The sequence below is a fragment of the Triticum dicoccoides genome, chromosome 1A, assembly GCF_002162155.2.
Source record: "Triticum dicoccoides isolate Atlit2015 ecotype Zavitan chromosome 1A, WEW_v2.0, whole genome shotgun sequence".
Classification (NCBI taxonomy): Eukaryota; Viridiplantae; Streptophyta; class Magnoliopsida; order Poales; family Poaceae; genus Triticum; species Triticum dicoccoides.
In genome coordinates this window covers 543,978,889-544,000,379 of record NC_041380.1, presented here as the reverse complement: position 1 = coordinate 544,000,379, position 21,491 = coordinate 543,978,889, and the positions used below count along the sequence as shown (strand labels likewise).

The 21,491-nt window shown below is 44.0% G+C and overlaps 1 pseudogene; it reads left to right on the top strand.

Annotated features, from left to right (window-relative positions):
- The first annotated feature begins 411 nt into the window (after nucleotides 1-411).
- Nucleotides 412-4,909, top strand: LOC119354850 (annotated as a pseudogene).
- The last annotated feature ends 16,582 nt before the right edge of the window (nucleotides 4,910-21,491 follow it).

The window sequence follows — 21,491 nt, the reverse complement described above, 5'->3', positions numbered from 1 at the left end:
CTCATGAAGAAGAAGTCAGGAAAGCCAAAAGTCTACGGTCAATTGATCACAGCAGCTATGCACGTCTTGCAGCGCACCGGTGAGAGGCGGTTGACGGACTACCATGCAAGTCAACCCATCGCCCATGTGATCTACGCATCTCTGCCCCAACTGATCGAGTAGGCTTGCCAGCTTCGAGTACTATTTCTAAAGGAACCGTGTAAACTTATGTGAACATATTGGCATGTGGACATGTGGTGTTTCACTGATTAATCCTATATATGAGTTGCAAGATCGAGTTAGATGATCTCGTGCATGTCTACCCAGTACGTGTACGTAAGTTCTAGTACTAGATAGTGCTGTCGTCAGCTGCTGGCCGGCTGCGCGCGTGAGCTTGCGATGGATCAGGGGTCGTCGCCGGGAGCAAGAGCAATGGCGGCCCGGTGGCTCTTGCTTCTTGTCGGTCTCGCCGCAAGCAGCAGCGTTCTTCACGTCCATGGCCAGATCGACAAGTTAGCTGGTAAGCTCACTCACTAGAGCGAGGCTTAAGGCCATGCATGTCAATAGCAACTGCTTCATCAAATCAATCTCGGCCACTGCTTATTGCTGGCGGGTGTGTATGCAGGTTTCGTAAGCATAGACTGTGGCCTGCCGGAGAATGCCGCCGGCTACGTGGACGACACGACAAAGCTGCGGTACACCGGGGATAGTGGCTTCACCGATGCAGGCACTAACCACAACATTTCCGCCGAGTACATCACCCCGACGATGGACTCGGGCTGGCACACCTTGCGTAGCTTCCCACCGGTGTGCGCAACTGCTACACGCTCCGTCCACTCGTGTCGGCAGGGCAAAAATATCTCGTGCGCGCCATGTTCATGTATGGAAACTACGACGGTCTTGGCGTGCCGCCCATCTTCGACCTCCACCTCGGGGTTAACTACTGGAAGACGATGAACATTTCAGACCCAGGCGCGACGATGATGACGGAAGTCATCGCTGTTGTCCCAGGCGGCTCCCTGCAGGTGTGCCTGGTGAACACCGGCTCTGGGACGCCGTTCATCTCCAGCCTGAGCCTAGGGCCCCTCAAGAGTGCACTCTACCCACAGGCTAACGCGACGCAGGGCCTGGTTCTTGCCATCAGGTCCAGCTTTGGCGGCAAGGGTGTCAGGTAATTAAGCACGTGCTTACATTGAAATAATATCAATTTGTTTTCAAGCGTACTCACGTATGGCCGGATTCCACTATCATTACAAAACACAGGTTCAAAATCATTCCGATGGAAACATAAACGAAACTGAGTTATACTAGCTAGTCATCGTGATGGGGATAAATCATTGCAAAAAAAAAGAGTTATACTAGCTAGAAGTAGAAATGGTGACAGATGACTTGTAAATTTTGTAGTAAAATTCAGGCATGCATTCTCCTTGCATTCGTTGATACAGGTACCCAGATGATCCTTACGACCGGTTATGGCCCCCGTCGAGCGACCCTACAGAGTGGTCAGAGATCTCAACAACCAACAGTGTGATAAAAGTCGATGGCTTCGAAGTGCCATCTGCTGTGATGCAGACCGCCATCAAGCCTCTCAACTCCTCTGCCCCCATCCGGTTCTCCTGGAACGCGAAGCCGAACGCTTACAATCCCATCCCGAGGTATATTTGCATGTTGTACTTCGCAGAGCTTGAGAGCAACAGCAAGGTGCGCGAGTTCTACATCACCATGAATGGCAAGCTCCTGTACCCTCTCGTCATGTCGCCACGGTACCTCGTAACCGCTGCCATCTACAACGACAAACCGTACCATGGCTTTGACCAGTACAACATCTCGCTGAATGCCACCGCGATCTCAACGCTTCCACCGATCATTAACGCCGTCGAGGTCTTCTTGGTCCTCCCTACCACCGGCACAGCCACGGCAACCCAGGATGGTAACCAGTTACTATTTTCAGAAAACAAAATTGGTCATGTACAGCTAGGACCTAGCAACTAGTAGTATATTTAAACTGATTTTTTAGATCGCTGATAAGAGCTTTGTGTGTTGCTGGTGAGAAATGCAACAGTTTCTGCCCTTACGGCGATCAGAGCCAAGTACCGGGTGAAAAAGAACTGGATGGGGGATCCTTGTGTGCCGAGAAAATTTGTGTGGGATGGATTGAGTTGTAGCTATGCTGTCTCCAGCCCACCAACTGTCACAGGCTTGTGCGTTAACTTTTTATGAAAAGATTGTTCAGTGCATACTAGGAATTATCTGAACTGATGTATACACATACACATATATACACTGCAGGAACCTATCTTCTATGGGTCTGAGTGGCAACATCTCGTGTTCTTTGGGGGATCTCAGAGGATTAGAGTACCTGTAAGCAAAAGACCATCAAATTATTACACATTGGATGTTTCTTTCTTTTTTTGAGTAATTAAGTGGTTTATGTGGGACCTCACTGATTGTCAGGGATTTGTCACGCAATAATCTGACGGGCTCCATTCCTGACAGTCTTTCACAATCTCCGTCGCTTGCACTTCTGTAAGTAACTAAATCTCTCGCAGTTTTACAGCTAGTTATTGCCTTATATGTATTGTAAAACTGATGGTGTCCTAAAATGTATATGCAGTCAAACTTATGAAACTTTGACTTTGAATACATGAATAAGTATTCAAATTGATAGGTGATAAACTGATAACACTTTATATGGTTGAATTTGAGACAAAATGTACTCTCACAATTCAATCATCATTTGTTCTGACACCAAAATCCATTTTGTCTCTTCTAGTGATTTGACAGGAAATTGGCTTACCGGAGAAATTCCTTCCAGGCTCCTGAAAAGAAGTCAAGATGGCTTCCTAACTCTCAGGTTAGTCCCCCACTAGTATCTGAATTTTCTGGAATTATTTTTGACTTGATTTTCACTGTCTTAGCTAAAGGCAGGCATTGGTTGTTAAGAATGTGGATCTATATATCAACTTTCTCATACTTTATTTTGCTAGATATGGTAACAATCCGGACCTCTGCAGCAATGGCAATCCCTGTGTGCCTCCGAAGAGGAAGAGCAATTCTATGGTTCCCGTATATGTTGCCATTCCAATAGTTGCAATACTGGTGATTTTGTTGTTTTCTGTGCTGCTCATTTGCATGCGAAGGAGAAGGCAAGGTGAGAGACTTGTCTGAAACATAAAAGTTTTTATGCCTGAATATAAGTATGTGTGATTAAGGGACATCGGTTAACGTGCTTGGTTTATAAAGGAAGAACAAGCAACAGTGTTAAGCCTCAGAACGAGATGCGCTTTATCCCATCGCACTCTCGGAACAGAAACAATGACAGCTCATTACGACTTGACAATCGCCGGTTCACGTACAAGGAACTGGAGGCCATAACAAACAACTTCCAGCGAGTGATCGGCCAAGGAGGGTTTGGAAAAGTCTATGATGGATTCTTGGAGGATGGCACCCAGGTGGCTGTTAAGCTTCGGTCTGAGTCATCTGCTCAAGGTGTACAAGAGTTCCTCGTCGAGGTAAGTTTTGCTAAAGTATATGCCATAGGAAACCATGCATGTTTTCTGCTCGAGTTGTTAATGCATTGATCCTTGCTGGTTCAGGCTCAGACCTTAGCTAAGATTCATCACAAACATCTTGTAACCATGGTTGGCTACTGCAACGACAAAGAACACATGGCCCTTGTGTACGAGTACATGTCTGAAGGAGCTCTACATGAACATCTTAGAGGTATGTAAATTTCTCAAGTGTGCACACTTGAAGAACATTAGTACTTTTTCAACTGAGAACTCTCTAAGATCCCAATGACTCAAAAGTTGAAGGAATATGTAACAAACATTTAATCCATCCGACAATGTTTCTACAGGGAGCGACAAAACTTTAACCTGGGGACAGAGACTTCGTATTGCCTTGGAATCTGCACAAGGTAAGCTTATAAATCCAGAATTTCTTCATGACTTTTCACCATAGCAAGCTCAAACTACATGGTTGGATAATGATGTGATGTGGATGCACGCAGGGCTTGAGTATCTACACAAGGGGTGCAATCCACCCCTCATTCATAGGGATGTGAAGACATCCAACATTTTGCTGAATGCCAACCTTGAGGCCAAGATTGCCGATTTTGGCCTACTCAAGGCTTTCAATCGCGATTGTGATACCCATGTGTCCACAGCCAGGTTGGTCGGCACGCGTGGTTACCTTGCCCCTGAGTAAGTGCACCGTTCTTAATCCTTGCTTATTATGCTATAACAACATCTTGCCACTTCCTAATAGCAGAACTAGTATAATTATATAGTTGTCCAAAAAGGTAGTACAATTCACTATGTTGTACCTTTTGTCCTAAGATCAATGATCATGACAAGTCATCCATTTATAGGAGATGTGCCAAACATTTCTTTTTTTGGAACTCAACTCACAATGCGTTTCACACTTTTGTAGGTATGTAGCAACATTGCAGCTGACTAATAAGAGCGACGTATATAGTTTCGGAGTAGTGCTGTTGGAAATAGTCACGGGCCGACCTCACATCTTGAATGATCCAGAACCTATAAGCATCACCGAGTGGGCGCAGAAATGCCTTTCACAGGGCAACATAGAGGGCGTGGTGGACGCACGCATGCGGGGAGAGCACGACATCAATGGTGTCTGGAAAGCAGCGGACATTGCTCTTAAGTGCACTGCACAAACACCAATGCAACGGCCCACAATGACCGAGGTAGTGGCGCAGCTGAAAGAGTGTCTTGAGCTTGAGACTATGTGCCGCAGGGGTGGCAGGTCAAACGCCATGTTTCACACAGTGGGGAGCAGCGACTCAGTCACAAGTTATGATGGTTACACCACTAATCAGTCTGCTGGTGTGAGTCGTATCAATGTTGTAGACATGGATCATTTAGGCAGGGTCCCAACCATGACTACTGGTCCGGTTGCGAGGTGAGGAGATGACATGGATAATTTGTTCTCTCCACATATCCTCTACAAGTTTCCCTTTAAGAACAAGAATTTGATGATGTTGTATCATCAATGAAAGAGCAAATTTGTAATGCTACTTTATTCTTCTATGCATATCTTGCTTTAAAATACATATCATGCGCAAATGATATTACTAGATTTGTCATATAATATCAACTATCGTGAGACCATGCCAAGTAGGTGTGTCGAGGGCCGTCTCTAGAAATCGGAGGGACCCGTGCGAAATGCATAATGGGGACTAAAGGAAGAAAATCTGACCTTGAATCCTTGCTACAATGTGTAAATCTGATAGAAATTTTGGAGCTTGGAGTTGAATCCTTGCAGCAATGAATCAATCTGGAAGTATGGAAGTATCCAGAAGGTTCCTAGCCAGCTACCTTGACTCTTTGATTGGTATAAAGGTAGATCTCTCACCTGATCCATAGAAAGGCAACTCTATTGTTGTATATGATATTGAAACAGTCAGGCCACGTGAGAGATTAGCTGCTGCTGTACCGGCCAAGTGGTGTTCCCGTACTGTTGGGTGGGTTAAGTTGAACGTGGATGGCTATTATTCTGAGGATCATGAAGCATGTGCTGGTATGGTGCTTCGCAATGATAAAGGAAGTATTATCTCTCATCTTGCAGACAATTATTTTCGTGTCGGGATGCGTTGGAAGCCGAATTGTGTGTGTGCATGAAAGGGCTATCATTTGCACTTACGAGGAGTGACTTACCTATCATTGTTAAGATGGACTCTATTATTGCAGTCAAACTGATCCAATCGAGGGATTTGGACAGATCGGTTTATACTTCGATAGTTAAGGAGATCAAGTACCTTTTGGGAATTCGTGACTCTTGTACTACTCATGTAAATCGCTCTCAGAATAAAGTTAGTGCAAGCTTAGCTAGTTTTGCTAGAATAGAAGGATGAACCATAACTTGGGTTAGTTCTGGTCCAGATAGTGTTGTTGAGCTAGCTCTCGCTGATTGTATGGACACTATGATTTGATTAATACAATTTATCACCCGCAAAAAAAAAACTTTTTGGTGGCGACAGGTGAACGCAGCTGAATTTCTGCATGGTGGCATTGCAATTCCTACAAGATCTCTTGCACATATATATTACAGGAGTAGGATTTGAGGCCGAACAATTTTGGGTACCGGTGCGGTCGTACACCTCGCACATGTTTGTTGATGGCCTTGGGTGTGTATGGTACAAGTTTTAAAGCATAAGGGTACCAACCTTACTGATACCTACTCCCTCGGTTCTATAATGTAGTGCAAATAGATTTTCTGAAAGGTCAAACTTAGTAAACTTTGACCAAATTTATGAAGAAAATTAGTAAACTTTGACCAAATTATGGAGAAAATTATCGATATCTGGAATACCAAACATATACAATATGAATATTTATCTCATGATGTATCTAATGATATACATTTGCTATTCCAAATAATTCTCTCAAATCATGGTCAAAGTTTACAAAGTTTGACTTACAAAAAAAATCTATACGCACAACATCATGAAACGGAGGGAGTACTATATATCAAAAATGGCCTAATTAAGGTCTACAGATATAGAATTTGTAGCCAACTAACGATGGTTGTCCATTACTAACAAACAATAGGGGTGGCCCAATTTTAAAGCATAATTTCGAGGTCTTACTTTCAAAATTTAAACTTCAGACTACATATCATTATTTTTTTGAGGAACACCCACTAGTAGAAAACAGGGTTTTGGTCCAGGCCGGGTCAGCCCATTAGTCTCGGTTCAGTCCAGAACCGGGACCAATGGTCCCGGTTCGTGAGCCCAGGGGGCCGGCTGGGCCACGTGGGCCATTGGTCCCAGTTCATCCCACCAACCGGGGGCCTCGCTCCTGGCCCACCACCATTGGTCCCGGTTGGTGGCTTGAACCGGGACCAAAGGCTCCCCTTTAGTCCTGGCTCAAGTCACCAACCGGGACCAATGAGGTGCCTATATATACCCCTCGCTCGCGAGCAGAGCACCCCAGTGCTCTGTTTTTCTCTGGCCGAGGGGTAGAGGGCTTGGTGGTGCTCTAGCTCACCTCCTATGCACACAAGGTGTTCGATGGAATGCCCGAGCCACACTACTTAAGCTTTCTCCTCTCCAAGCTCGACCTCCAAGCTCCATTTTCCATAATATTTGTCTAGGTTTAGCGGTCCGTCACGCCCCGTCCCCATCTTCACCGCCGTCGATCACCCGCGCGAGCTCATCGCCGGCACCACCTTGGTGAGCCTCTTGTTCTTATCTTCTTTCTGAAAGGAAAAATATTCTTACTTGTATGTTTACATAGATACTTGTATTATTTTCTTACTTTTATTATTGCATCTTATATAGTGCTATGGTTTTGGTATCTGCCCCCGTCGGCCCTCATCCTGTCTATGAATCGGATGTGGTATATATATTATCTTTATAACTATTGGTTCATTTATTGTTTATGAAAATTATGCTGACCAACGTGACATATATTTTATTTATGTAGGATGTATGTGAATCGGAAATGCCAACCGACCCTATTGTCGAGAGGTTAAATTTAGTTGAAGAAGAAAACAATTTGTTGAAGGAAAAAATAAAAAAAAATTGAGGAGAAGAAGATGATATTGGAGTTGCATGTTGCGGATGTCGTCGATGATCACAAGATCAAGATGGATGCAATGCGCTTGAAGATTAGAAAGATTAGAAAATATGTCATTCATACCGAGGCTTGGTATCATTATGCCATTGGATCAATTGTTATCTTGGTTGCGATTATGATCGCATTTGTTTTCGCATTGAAATGTTTTACATAGTTTCAATGTATGATTTAATTAATTAGATGCTCTGGAAAGCTATATGTTGTTAGATGAGAACTATGTATGCACTTTGGTTTAATGTGATGATGAACTTTTATTAATTTGGACACTTAATTATATATAATGCACGCAGATGAACCGGCAATGGATGTACGACAGACACACTCGCGAGTACATTAAGGGCGTGCATGAGTTTCTCGATGCGGCTGAGGCAAACAAGAAGAATGGTTTTATGTGTTGTCTATGCACTGAATGTGGGAATACGAGGTCTTACTCTAACCGGAAAATCTTTCACTCCCACCTGCTTTACAAGGGTTTCATGCCACACTATAATGTTTGGACGAGGCACGGAGAAATAGGGGTTATGATGGAAGACAGCAAAGAAGAAGAGTACGATGACAACTATGTGCCCCCTGAATATGGTGATGCTGCAACAGGGGGAGCTGGTGAAGATCAAGAGGAACCAGACGATGTGCCCAATGATGCTGCAACGGGTGAAGCTGCTGAAGATCAAGAGGAACCAGACGATGTGCCCGATGATGATGATCTCCGCCGGGTCATTGTCGATGCAAGGACGCAATGCGAAAGTCAAAAGGAGAAGCTGAAGTTCGATCGCATGTTAGGGTTATACCCCAATTGCGAAGATGGAAACACAAAGCTCGGTACCGTACTAGAATTGCTGCAGTAGAGGGCAGAGAATGTTGTGGCTGACAAAGTATTTGAGAAGCTACTGAAAATATTGAAGAAGAAGCTTCCAAAGGATAACGAATTGCCCGACAGTACATACGCAGCAAAGAAGGTCGTATGCCCTCTAGGATTGGAGGTGGAGAAGATACATGCATGCCCTAATGACTGCATCCTCTACCGCGGTGCATACAAGGATCTGAATGCATGCCCGGTATGCGGTGCATTGCGGTATAAGATCAGACGAGATGACCCTGGTGATGTTGACGGCGAGCCCCCCAGGAAGAGGGTTTTTGCGAAGGTGATGTGGTATGCTCCTATAATACCACGGTTGAAACGTCTGTTCAGAAACGAAGAGCATGCCAAGTTGATGCGATGGCACAGTGAGAACCAAAAGAAAGATGGGAAGTTGAGAGCACCCGCTGACGGGTCGCAGTGGAGAAAAATCGAGAGAAAGTACTGGGATGAGTTTGCAAAGGACCCAAGGAATGTATGGTTTTCTTTAAGCGTGGATGGCATTAATCCTTTCGGGGAGCAGAGCAGCAATCACAGCACCTGGCCCGTGACTCTATGTATGTATAACCTTCCTCCTTGGATGTGCATGAAGCGGAAGTTCATTATGATGCCAGTTCTCATCCAAGGCCCTAAGCAACCCGGCAACGAAATTGATGTGTACCTAAGGCCATTAGTTGAAAAACTTTTACAGCTGTGGAATGGAAATGGTGTACGTACGTGGGATGAGCACAGACAGGAGGAATTTAACCTTAAGGCGTTGCTGTTCGTGACCATCAACGATTGGCCCGCTCTCAGTAACCTTTCAGGACAGACAAAGAAAGGATACCACGCATGCACGTACTGTTTAGATGACACTGAAGTATATACCTGGACAAATGCAGGAAGAATGTGTACCTGGGCCATCGTCGATTTCTTCCGACCAACCATCAATGTCGAAAGAAAGGCAAGCATTTCAACGGCGAGGCAGATCACCGGAAGAAGTCTGCCATGCGCACTGGTGATCACGTGCTTGCTATGGTCAATGATTTACACTACGTAATCTTTAGAAAGGGTCCCGATGGACTAGCTGTTCCGAATGACGCTGAGGGACACGTACCCATGTGGAAGAAGAAATCTATATTTTGGGACCTACCCTACTGGAAAGACCTAGAGGTCCGCTCCTCAATCGACGTGATGCACATGACGAAGAACCTTTGCGTGAACCTGCTAGGCTTCTTGGGCGTGTATGGGAAGACAAAAGATACACCTGAGGCACGGGAGGACCTGCAACGTTTGCACGAAAAAGACGGCATTGCCTCCGAAGCAGTATAAAGGTCTTGCCAGCTACGCTCTTATGAAAGAAGAGAAAGAAATCTTCTTTGAATGCCTGCTCAGTATGAAGGTCACGACTGGCTTCTCATCGAATATAAAGGGAATAATAAATATGCCAGAGAAAAAGTTTCAGAACCTAAAGTCTCATGACTGCCACGTGATTATGATGAAACTGCTTCCGGTTGCATTGAGGGGGCTTCTACCGAAAAACGTCTGATTAGCCATTGAGAAGCTATGTGCATTCCTCAATGCAATCTCTCAGAAGGTGATCGATCTCGAAATCGTACCAAGGCTAAGGAGTGATGTGGCGCAATGTCTTGTCAGTTTCGAGCTGGTGTTCCCACCATCCTTCTTCAATATCATGATGCACGTCCTAGTTCATCTAGTCGACGAGATTGTCATCCTAGGGACCGTATTTCTACACAATATGTTGCCCTTTGAGAGGTTCATGGGAGTCCTAAAGAAATATGTCCGTAACCGCGCTAGGCCAGAAGGAAGCATCTCCATGGGCCATCAAACAGAGGATGTTATCGGGTTTTGTGTTGACTTCATTCCTGGCCTTAAGAAGATAGGTCTCCCTAAATCGCGGTATGAGGGGAGACTGACCGGAAAAGGCACTCTTGGAAGAGACTCAATAATATGCAGGGACGGATATTCTTGGTCTCAAGCAAACTACACAGTTCTACAGAACTCTACCTTGGTGACCCCGTATGTCGATGAACACAAGAACAGTCTGCGCTCCAAACACCCGGAGCAGTGCGACGACTGGATTACTTGTGAACACATCAGGACTTTCAGCAGTTGGTTGGAAACACGTCTCAGAGGTGACAACACTGTTTGTGATGAGTTGTACTTGTTGTCCAGGGGACCATCTTTGACTGTATTGACTTACAAAGGATACGAGATAAATGGGAATACATTTTACACGATCGCCCAAGATCAAAAGAGCACCAACCAAAACAGCGGTGTCCGCTTTGATGCAGCAACCGAGAGCGGAAAGGACACATATTATGGTTACATAGTGGACATATGGGAACTTGACTACGGACCTTATTTTAAGGTCCCTTTGTTGAAGTGCAAATGGGTCAATCTGTTAGGCGGCGGGGTACAGGTAGACCCACAGTACGGAATGACAACAGTGGATCTGAAAAATCTTGGGTACACTGATGAACCGTTCGTCCTAGCCAATGATGTGGCACAGGTTATCTATGTGAAGGACATGTCAACCAAACCGAGAAAAAGAAAAGATAAGGAAGCGAATACATCATACGATGAGCCAAAGCGCCACATAGTTCTTTCAGGAAAAAGGGACATCCTGGGAGTGGATGGCAAGACAAACATGTCTGAAGATTATGAAAAGTTTCATGAAATTCCTCCCTTCAATGTCAAGGCTGACCCAAGCATCCTGATAAACAATGAAGATTATCCATGGTTACGGCGCAATAAGCAAATGACATAAGCGAAGAAAAAGTGAAGACTTTCTCCCGCAACTATTATGATGATTGTTGGAAATATGCCCTAGAGGCAATAATAAAAGTATTATTATTATATTTCCTTGTTCATGATAATTGTCTTTTATTCATGCTATAATTGTATTATCCGGAAATCGTAATACACGTGTGAATACATAGACCACAATATGTCCCTAGTGAGCCTCTAGTTGACTAGCTCGTTGTGATCAACAGATAGTCATGGTTTCCTGGCTATGGACATTGGATGTCGTTGATAACGGGATCACATCATTAGGAGAATGATGTGATGGACAAGACCCAATCCTAAGACTAGCACAAAAGATCGTGTAGTTCATTTGCTAGAGCTTTGCCAATGTCAAGTATCTCTTCCTTCGACCATGAGAGCGTGTAACTCCTGGATACCGTAGGAGTGCTTTGGGTGTATCAAACGTCACAACGTAACTGGGTGACTATAAAGGTGCACTACAGGTATCTCCGAAAGTATCTATTGTTTTATGCGGATCGAGACTGGGATTTGTCACTCCGTGTAAATGGAGAGGTATCTCTGGGCCCACTCGGTAAGACATCATCATATGCGCAATGTGACCAAGGAGTTGATCACAGGATGATGTGTTACAGAACGAGTAAAGTGACTTGCCGGTAACGAGATTGAACAAGGTATTGGATACCGACGATCGAATCTCGGGCAAGTAACATACCGATAGACAAAGGGAATTGAATACGGGATTGATTAAGTCCTTGACATCGTGGTTCATCCGATGAGATCATCGTGGAACATGTGGGAGCCATCATGGGTATCCAGATCCCGCTGTTGGTTATTGACCGGAGAACGTCTCGGTCATGTCTACATGTCTCCCGAACCCGTAGGGTCTACACACTTAAGGTTCGATGACGCTAGGGTTATAAAGGAAGTTTGTATGTGGTTACCGAATGTTGTTCGGAGTCCCGGATGAGATCCCGGACGTCACGAGGAGTTCCGGAATGGTCCGGAGGTAAAGATTTATATATGGGAAGTCCTATTTTGGCCACCGGAAAATGTTCAGGATTTTTTGGTATTGTACCGGGAAGGTGCTAGAAGGTTCCGGAGTGGGGCCCACCTGCATGGGGGGACCCACATGGACGTGGGTAGTGGGGGCAAGGCCCCACACCCCTGGTCAAGGCGCACCAAGATCCCCCCTTAGAAGGAATAAGATCATATCCCGAAGGGATAAGATCAAGATCCCTAAAAAGGGGGGATAACAATCGGTGGGGAAGGAAATAATGAGATTTCTTTCCTCCCACCTTGGCCAACGCCCCAATGGACTTGGAGGGCAAGAAACTAGCCCCTCCACCCCTATATATAGTGGGGAGGCGCATGGGAGCTAAACACGAAGTTCTGGCACAACCCTCCCCCTCTCCCAAGTCGTCCTCCTCTCCCGTGGTGCTTGGCGAAGCCCTGCTGGATTGCCACGCTCCTCCATCACCACCACGCCGTTGTGCTGCTGTTGGATGGAGTCTTCCTCAACCTCTCCCTCTCTCCTTGCTGGATCAAGGCGTGGGAGACGTCACCGGGCTGTACGTGTGTTGAACGCGGAGGTGCCGTGCGTTCGGCACTTGATCATCGATGATTTGAATCACGACGAGTACGACTCCTTCAACCCCGTTCTCTTGAACGCTTCCGCTTAGCGATCTACAAGGGTATGTAGATGCACTCTCTTTCTACTCGTTGCTGGTCTCTCCATAGATAGATCTTGGTGACACGTAGGAAAATTTTGAATTTCTGCTACGTTCCCCAACAGTGGTATCAGAGCTAGGTCTATTGCGTAGATTCTTTGCACGAGTAGAACACAAAGTAGTTGTGGGCGTTGATGTTGTTCAATATGCTTACCGTTACTAGTCCAATCTTGTTTCGACGGTATTGTGGGATGAAGCGGCCCGGACCGACCTTACACGTACTCTTACGTGAGACAGGTTCCACCGATTGACATGCACTTGGTGCATAAGGTGGCTAGCGGGTGCCAGTCTCTACCACTTTGGTCGGAACGGATTCGATGAAAAGGGTCCTTATGAAGGGTAAATAGCAATTGGCATATCACGTTGTGGTCTTGCGTAGGTAAGAAACGTTCTTACTAGAAACCCATAGCAGCCACGTAAAACATGCAACAACAATTAGAGGACGTCTAACTTGTTTTTGCAGCGTATGCTTTGTGATGTGATATGGCCAACAAGAATGTGGTGAATAATATGTGATGTATGAGATTGATCATGTTCTTGTAATAGGATTCACGACTTGCATGTCGATGAGTATGACAACCGGCAGGAGCCATAGGAGTTGTCTTTATTTATTGTATGACCTGCGTGTCATTGAAGAACGCCATGTAAACTACTTTACTTTATTGCTAAATGCGTTAGTCATAGAAGTAGAAGTAGTCGTTGGCGTGACAACTTCATGAAGACACGATGATGGAGATCATGGTGTCATGCCGGTGACAAGATGATCATGGAGCCCCGAAGATGAAGATCAAAGGAGCTATATGATATTGGCCATATCATGTCACTACACTATTTGATTGCATGTGATGTTTATCATGTTTATGCATCTTGTTTACTTAGGACGACGGTAGTAAATAAGATGATCCCTTACAAAATTTCAAGAAGTGTTCTCCCCTAACTGTGCACCGTTGCTACAGTTCGTCGCTTCTAAGCACCACGTGATGATCGGGTGTGATGGATTCTTACGTTCACATACAACGGGTGTAAGACAGTTTTACACAGCAAAAACACTTAGGGTTAACTTGACGAGCCTAGCATGTGCAGACATGGCCTCGGAACACGGAGACCGAAAGGTCGAGCATGAGTCGTATAGTAGATACGATCAACATGAAGATGTTCACCGACGTTAACTAGTCCGTCTCACGTGATGATCGGACACGGGCTAGTTGACTCGGATCATGTGATCACTTAGATGACCAGAGGGATGTCTATCTGAGTGGGAGTTCATAAGATGAACTTAATTATCCTGAACATAGTCAAAAGACCTTTTGCAAATTATGTCGTAGTTCACGCTATAGTTCTACTGTTTTAGTTATGTTCCTAGAGAAAATATAGTTGAAAGTTGACAGTAGCAATTATGCGGACAGTAGAAAGCTTATGTCCTTAATGCACCGCTCAGTGTGCTGAACCCCAAACGTCGTTTGTGGATGTTGCGTACATCGGACATACACGTTTTGATAACTACGTGATAGTTCAGTTAAAGGGTTTAGAGTTGAGGCACCAAAGACGTTTTTCGAAACGTCGCGGAACATATGAGATGTTTCGAGGGCTGAAATTGGGATTTCAGGCTCGTGCCCACGTCAAGAGGTATGAGACCTCCGACGATTTTCTTAGCCTGCAAACTAAGGGAGAAAAGCTCAATCGTTGAGCTTGTGCTCAGATTGTCTGAGTGCAACAATCACTTGAATCGAGTGGGAGTTGATCTTCCAGATAAGATGGTGATGTTTCTCCAAAGTCATTGCCACCAAGCTGCTAGAGCTTCGTGATGAACTATAACATATCAGGGATAGACATGATGATCCTTGAGGTATTCACGATGTTTGACACCGCGAAAGTAGAAATCAAGAAGGAGCATCAATTGTTGATGGTTGGTGAAACCACTAGTTTCAAGAAGAGCAAGGGCAAGAAGGGATACTTCATGAAACAGCAAATCAGCTGCTGCACCAGTGAAGAAACCCGAGGTTGAACCCAAACCCGAGACTAAGTGCTTCTGTGATAAGGGGAATAGCCGCTAGAGCAGAATTACCCTAGATACTTGGTAGATAAGAAGGCTCGCAAGGTCGATAGAAGTATATTGGATATACATTATGTTAATGTGTACTTTACTAGTACTCCTAGTAGCACCAGGGTATAAGATACCGGTTCGGTTGCTAAGTGTTAGTAACTTGAAATAAAGAGCTACGGAATAAACGGAGACTAGCTAAAGGTGAGCTGACGATATGTGTTGGAAGTGTTTCCAAGTTTGATGTGATCAAACATCGCACTCTTCCTCTACCATCAAGATTAGTATTAAACCTGAATAATTGTCATTTGGTGCTTGCGTTGAGCATAGACATGATTGGATTATGTCTATCGCAATACGGTTATTCATTTAAGGAGAATAATGATTACTCTATTTATTTGAATAAAACCTTCAATGGTCTTGCACCTAAAGGAATGGTTTATTGAATCTCGATCGTAATGATACACATTTTCATGCCAAAAGATATAAGATAGTAATGATAGTACCACTTACTTGTGGCACTGCCATGTAAGTCATAATGGTATAAAACGCATGAAGAAGCTCCATGTTGATGGATCTTTGGACTCACTCGTTTTAGAAAAGTTTGAGACATGCGAACCATGTCTATTGGTGTATACGCATGAAGAAACTCCATGCAGATGGATCATTTGGACTCACTTGATTTTGAATCACTTGAGATATGCAAATCATACCACATGGGCAAGATGACTGAAAAGCCTCGTTTTCAGTAAGATGGAACAAGATAGCAACTTGTTGGAAGTAACACATTTTGATGTATCCAATCCAATGAGTGCTGAGGCATGCAGTGAATATCGTTATGATCTTACTTCACAGATGATTCGAGTAGATGTTGAGAATATTTACTTGATGAAATACAAGTCTGAATTATTGAATGGTTCAAGTAATTTCAGAGTGAAGTAGAAGATCATTGTGACAAGAGGATAAAATGTCTATGATGTGAATATCTAAGTTACGAGTTTTGGCACACAATTAAGACATTGTGGAAATTGTTTCGCAATTAATACCGCCTGGAACACCATAGTGTGATGGTGTGTCCGAACATCATAGTTGCACCCTATTGGATATGGTGCGTACCATGATGTCTCTTATCGAATTACCACTATTGTCCATGGGTTAGGCATTAGAGACAACCACATTCACTTTAAATAGGGCACCACGTAATTCCGTTGAGATGACACCGTATGAATTATGGTTTAGAGAAACCTAAGTTGTCGTTTCTTAAAGGTTTGAGGCTGCAACGCTTATGTGAAAAAGTTTCAGGATTGATAAGCTCGAACCCAAAGCGGATAAAATGCATCTTCATAGGACACCCAAAATAGTTGGGTATACCTCCTGTCTCAGATCCGAAAGCAATAAGGGATTGTTTCTAGAATCAGGTACTTTCTCGAGGAAAAGTTTGTCTTGAAAGAATTGAGTGGGAGGATGGTGGAGACTTGATGAGGTTATTGAACCGTCTCTTCAACTAGTGTGTGGCAGGGCACAGGAATTTGTTCCTGTGGCACCTACACCAATTGAAGTGGAAGCTTATGATATTGATCATGAAACTTCGGATCAAGTCACTACCAAACCTCGTGGGATGACAAGGATGCGTACTACTTCAGAGTGGTACGTAATCCTGTCTTGAAGGTCATGTTGCTAGACAACAATGAACCTACGAGCTATGGAGAAGCGATGGTGGGCCCGAATTCCGACAAATGGTTAGAAGCCATGAAATCCGAGATAGTATCCATATATCAGAACAAAGCATGGACTTTGATGGAGTTGCCCGATGATCGGCAATCCATTGAGATAAATGGATCTTTTAAGAAGAAGACGGACGTGGATGGTAATGTCACCATCTATGAAGCTCGACTTGTGGCGAAGTGTTTTCCGACAAGTTCAAGGAGTTCACTACGATGAGATTTTCTCACTCGTAGCGATGCTTAAAGTCCGTCGGAATCATGTTAGCATTAGCTGCATTTATGAAATCTGGCAGATGGATGTCAAGACAAGTTTCCTTACCAGTTTTCGTAAGGAAAGGTTGTATGCAATACAATCAGAAAAGTTTTGTCGATCCTAAGGATGCTAAAAGGTATGCTAGCTCCAGCGATCCTTCTAAGGACTGGAGTAAGCATCTCGGAGTTGAAATGTACGCTTTGATGAGATGATCAAAGATTTTGGGTTTGTACAAAGTTTATGAGAAACTTGTATTTCCAAAGAAGTGAGTGGGAGGACTATAGAATTTCTGATGAGTATATGTTGTTGACATATTGTTGATCAGAAATGACGTAGAATTTCTGGAAAGCATATAGGGTTATTTTGAAAGTGTTTTTCAATGGAAAGCCTGGATTAAGCTACTTGAACATTGAGCATCAAGATCTATAAGGATAGATCAAAATGCTTAATAATACTTTCAAATGAGCACATACCTTGACATGATCTTGAAGGTGTTCAAGATGGACCAGTCAAAGAAGGAGTTCTTGCCTGAGTTGTAAGGTACGAAGTTAAGACTTAAAGCTCGACCACGGCAGAATAGAGAGAAAGGACGAAGGTCGTCCCCTATGCTTAAGACGTAGGCTCTTCAGTATGCTATGCTGTGTACCGCACCTGAAGTGTGCCTTGCCACGAGTCAGTCAAGGGGTACAAGAGTGATCCAAGAATGGCTCACAGGACAGCGGTCAAAGTTATCCTTAGTAACTAGTGGACTAAGGAATTTTCTCGATTATGGAGGTGGTAAAAGAGTTCGTCGTAAAGGTTACGACGATGCAAGCTTGACACCTATCCGGATAGCTCTGAGTAGAGAGACCGGATACATATAATGGAGCAATAATTTAGAATAGCTCCAAGTAGAACAGTTGTTTGGAATAGCTCCAAATAGAGCGTGGTAGCTGCATCTAGGAGATGACATAGAGATTTGTAAAGCACACACGGATCTGAAAGGTTCAGACCCGTTGACTAAAACCTCTCTCACAAGAAACATGATCAAACATAAAACTCATTGAGTGTTAATCACATAGTGATGTGAACTAGACTACTGACTCTAGTAAACTCTTGGGTATTAGTCACATGGCGATGTGACCTGTGAGTGTTAATCACATGGCGATGTGAACTAGATTATTGACTCTAGTGCAAGTGGGAGACTGTTGGAAATACGCCCTAGAGGCAATAATAAAAGTATTATTATTATATTTCCTTGTTCATGATAATTGTCTTTTATTCATGCTATAACTGTATTATCCGGAAATCGTAATACACGTGTGAATACATAGACCACAATATGTCCCTAGTGAGCCTCTAGTTGACTAGCTCGTTGTGATCAACAGATAGTCATGGTTTCCTGGCTATGGACATTGGATGTCGTTGATAACGGGATCACATCATTAGGAGAATGATGTGATGGACAAGACCCAATCCTAAGACTAGCACAAAAGATCGTGTAGTTCATTTGCTAGAGCTTTGCCAATGTCAAGTATCTCTTCCTTCGACCATGAGAGCGTGTAAATCCTGGATACCGTAGGAGTGCTTTGGGTGTATCAAACGTCACAACGTAACTGGGTGACTATAAAGGTGCACTACAGGTATCTCCGAAAGTATCTATTGTTTTATGCGGATCGAGACTGGGATTTGTCACTCCGTGTAAACGGAGAGGTATCTCTGGGCCCACTCGGTAGGACATCATCATATGCGCAATGTGACCAAGGAGTTGATCACGGGATGATGTGTTACGGAACGAGTAAAGTGACTTGCCGGTAACGAGATTGAACAAGGTATTGGATACCGACGATCGAATCTCGGGCAAGTAACATACCGATAGACAAAGGGAATTGAATACGGGATTGATTAAGTCCTTGACATTGTGGTTCATCCGATGAGATCATCGTGGAACATGTGGGAGCCATCATGGGTATCCAGATCCCGCTGTTGGTTATTGACCGGAGAACGTCTCGGTCATGTCTACATGTCTCCCGAACCCGTAGGGTCTACACACTTAAGGTTCGACGACGCTAGGGTTATAAAGGAAGTTTGTATGTGGTTACCGAATGTTGTTCGGAGTCCCGGATGAGATCCCGGACGTCACGAGGAGTTCCGGAATGGTCTGGAGGTAAAGATTTATATATGGGAAGTCCTATTTTGGCCACCGGAAAATGTTCGGGATTTTTCGGTATTGTACCGGGAAGGTTCTAGAAGGTTCCGGAGTGGGGCCCACCTGCATGGGGGGACCCACATGGACGTGGGTAGTGGGGGCAAGGCCCCACACCCCTGGTCAAGGCGCACCAAGATCCCCCCTTAGAAGGAATAAGATCATATCCCGAAGGGATAAGATCAAGATCCCTAAAAAGGGGGGATAACAATCGGTGGGGAAGGAAATAATGAGATTTCTTTCCTCCCACCTTGGCCAACGCCCCAATGGACTTGGAGGGCAAGAAACTAGCCCCTCCACCCCTATATATAGTGGGGAGGCACATGGGAGCTAAACACGAAGTTCTGGCGCAGCCCTCCCCCTCTCCCAAGTCGTCCTCCTCTCCCGTGGTGCTTGGCGAAGCCCTGCTGGATTGCCACGCTCCTCCATCACCACCACGCCGTTGTGCTGCTGTTGGATGGAGTCTTCCTCAACCTCTCCCTCTCTCCTTGCTGGATCAATGCGTGGGAGACGTCACCGGGCTGTACGTGTGTTGAACGCGGAGGTGCCGTGCGTTCGGCACTTGATCATCGATGATTTGAATCACGACGAGTACGACTCCTTCAACCCCGTTCTCTTGAACGCTTCCGCTTAGCGATCTACAAGGGTATGTAGATGCACTGTCTTTCTACTCGTTGCTGGTCTCTCCATAGATAGATCTTGGTGACACGTAGGAAAATTTTGAATTTCTGCTACGTTCCCCAACAATGATACCATGCCAACTTTGTAACACACGAACATGCTACCATTGTCCGTTTTGTACATGCACATGCTATGTGGGTGAAATTATGATACCATGCCAACTTTCAACTTTTTCAGAGTTCATTTGAAATGCTTTCATGTCTTATGGTTCGGCCCTCGTAATACCATGACCATTAGTCCCTGACCCATGCCAACTCTCAACTTTCAACTTTCTAAAACTAATGGCACTAACAGAAAGTTTATAATTTTGCTCCTCGCCCCTGGCCCATGCCATTAGTCTCGGTTTGTGCCACAAGCCGGGACTAAAGGGTTGGTCCTCATTGCGGGCAGAGTTTAGTCCCACCTCGCCAACCGAAGGGGGCTCACACCGGTTTATAAGCCCTTCCCTCTCTGCCTTGTTGAGCTCCTCTCAAAGTGAAAATAGATGCCCTAATAGAGAAAAGTTAAACCTAAATTCATAGTGAATTTCTCTGAAATTCATAGAAATTTACTAGGAATTTAGGTTGAATTTTCTCTATAAGCACATCTTTTCTCATTTTTTAGTAAGTTAATCACAAACTTGTGATTCAAACAATTTTCAAAGAATTCAAATTTTAACTATTCAAATTTGAAAACTAATGACACTAACAGAAAGTTTATAATTTTTCTAAAACTAATGGCACTAACAGAAAGTTTATAATTTTGCTAACCTAAAAGCAAACAGAATTAAAAATTAAGGCAAAAAACAAAAGAAAATAAATAACGCAGAAAACAAAACAAAAAAACTAGAAAAAATAGCAACAATAAGTATTTTGTTGTAAGTAGAAACAAAATAAAATAAATAAAGCAACAGAAAGTTTATAATTGTGCTGACCTAAAAGCAAAAAGAACTAAAAAATAAAGCAAAAAACAAAAGAAAATAAATAATACAGAAAACAAAACAAAAAAATGTAAAAAAATGAAAATAGCAACAATAAGTATTTTGTTGTAAGTCGAAACAAAATAAAAATAAATAAAGTAACAAAGAAAACAAAAAAACAAAAAAGTGTTTTCAAATTTGAAAACTAATGGCACTAACGGAAAGTTTATAATTTTTCTAAAACTAAAAGCAAAAAGAATTAAAAATAAAGCAAAAAACAAAAGAAAATAAATAATGCAGAAAAGAAAACAAAAAAACTGGAAAAAAAATTAAATATAGCAACAATAAGTATTTTGTTGTAAGTAGAAACAAAAAAACAAAAAAACAAAAAAAGTGCCACCTACTGGGCACCCACGACCTGAATACGACTAGAAACACTACCATGGGCCAGGATTCAGGCCCGCTGGAGGCCTAGTAGGCCCACAGGCACACATTGCACGGTTAGGCCCGAAAGCCTGCTTTAGAAAGGAGCTCGAGAGGGAAGGCGCGCCGCACCTTATAAACAGGTGCGGCTCCCTCTCAACTAGCGAGGTGGGACTAAACATTTAAGTGCGGGGCAGCACAAGGCCTTTGGTCCCGGTTGGTGGCACCAACCGAGACTAAAGAGAGGCATTAGTCACGGTTCGTGGCACCAACCGTGACCAATGCCCCCCTTTAGTCCCGGTTGGTGCCACCAACCGGGACCAAAGGCCTCTTTTCAGCAGCCCAAAGGGC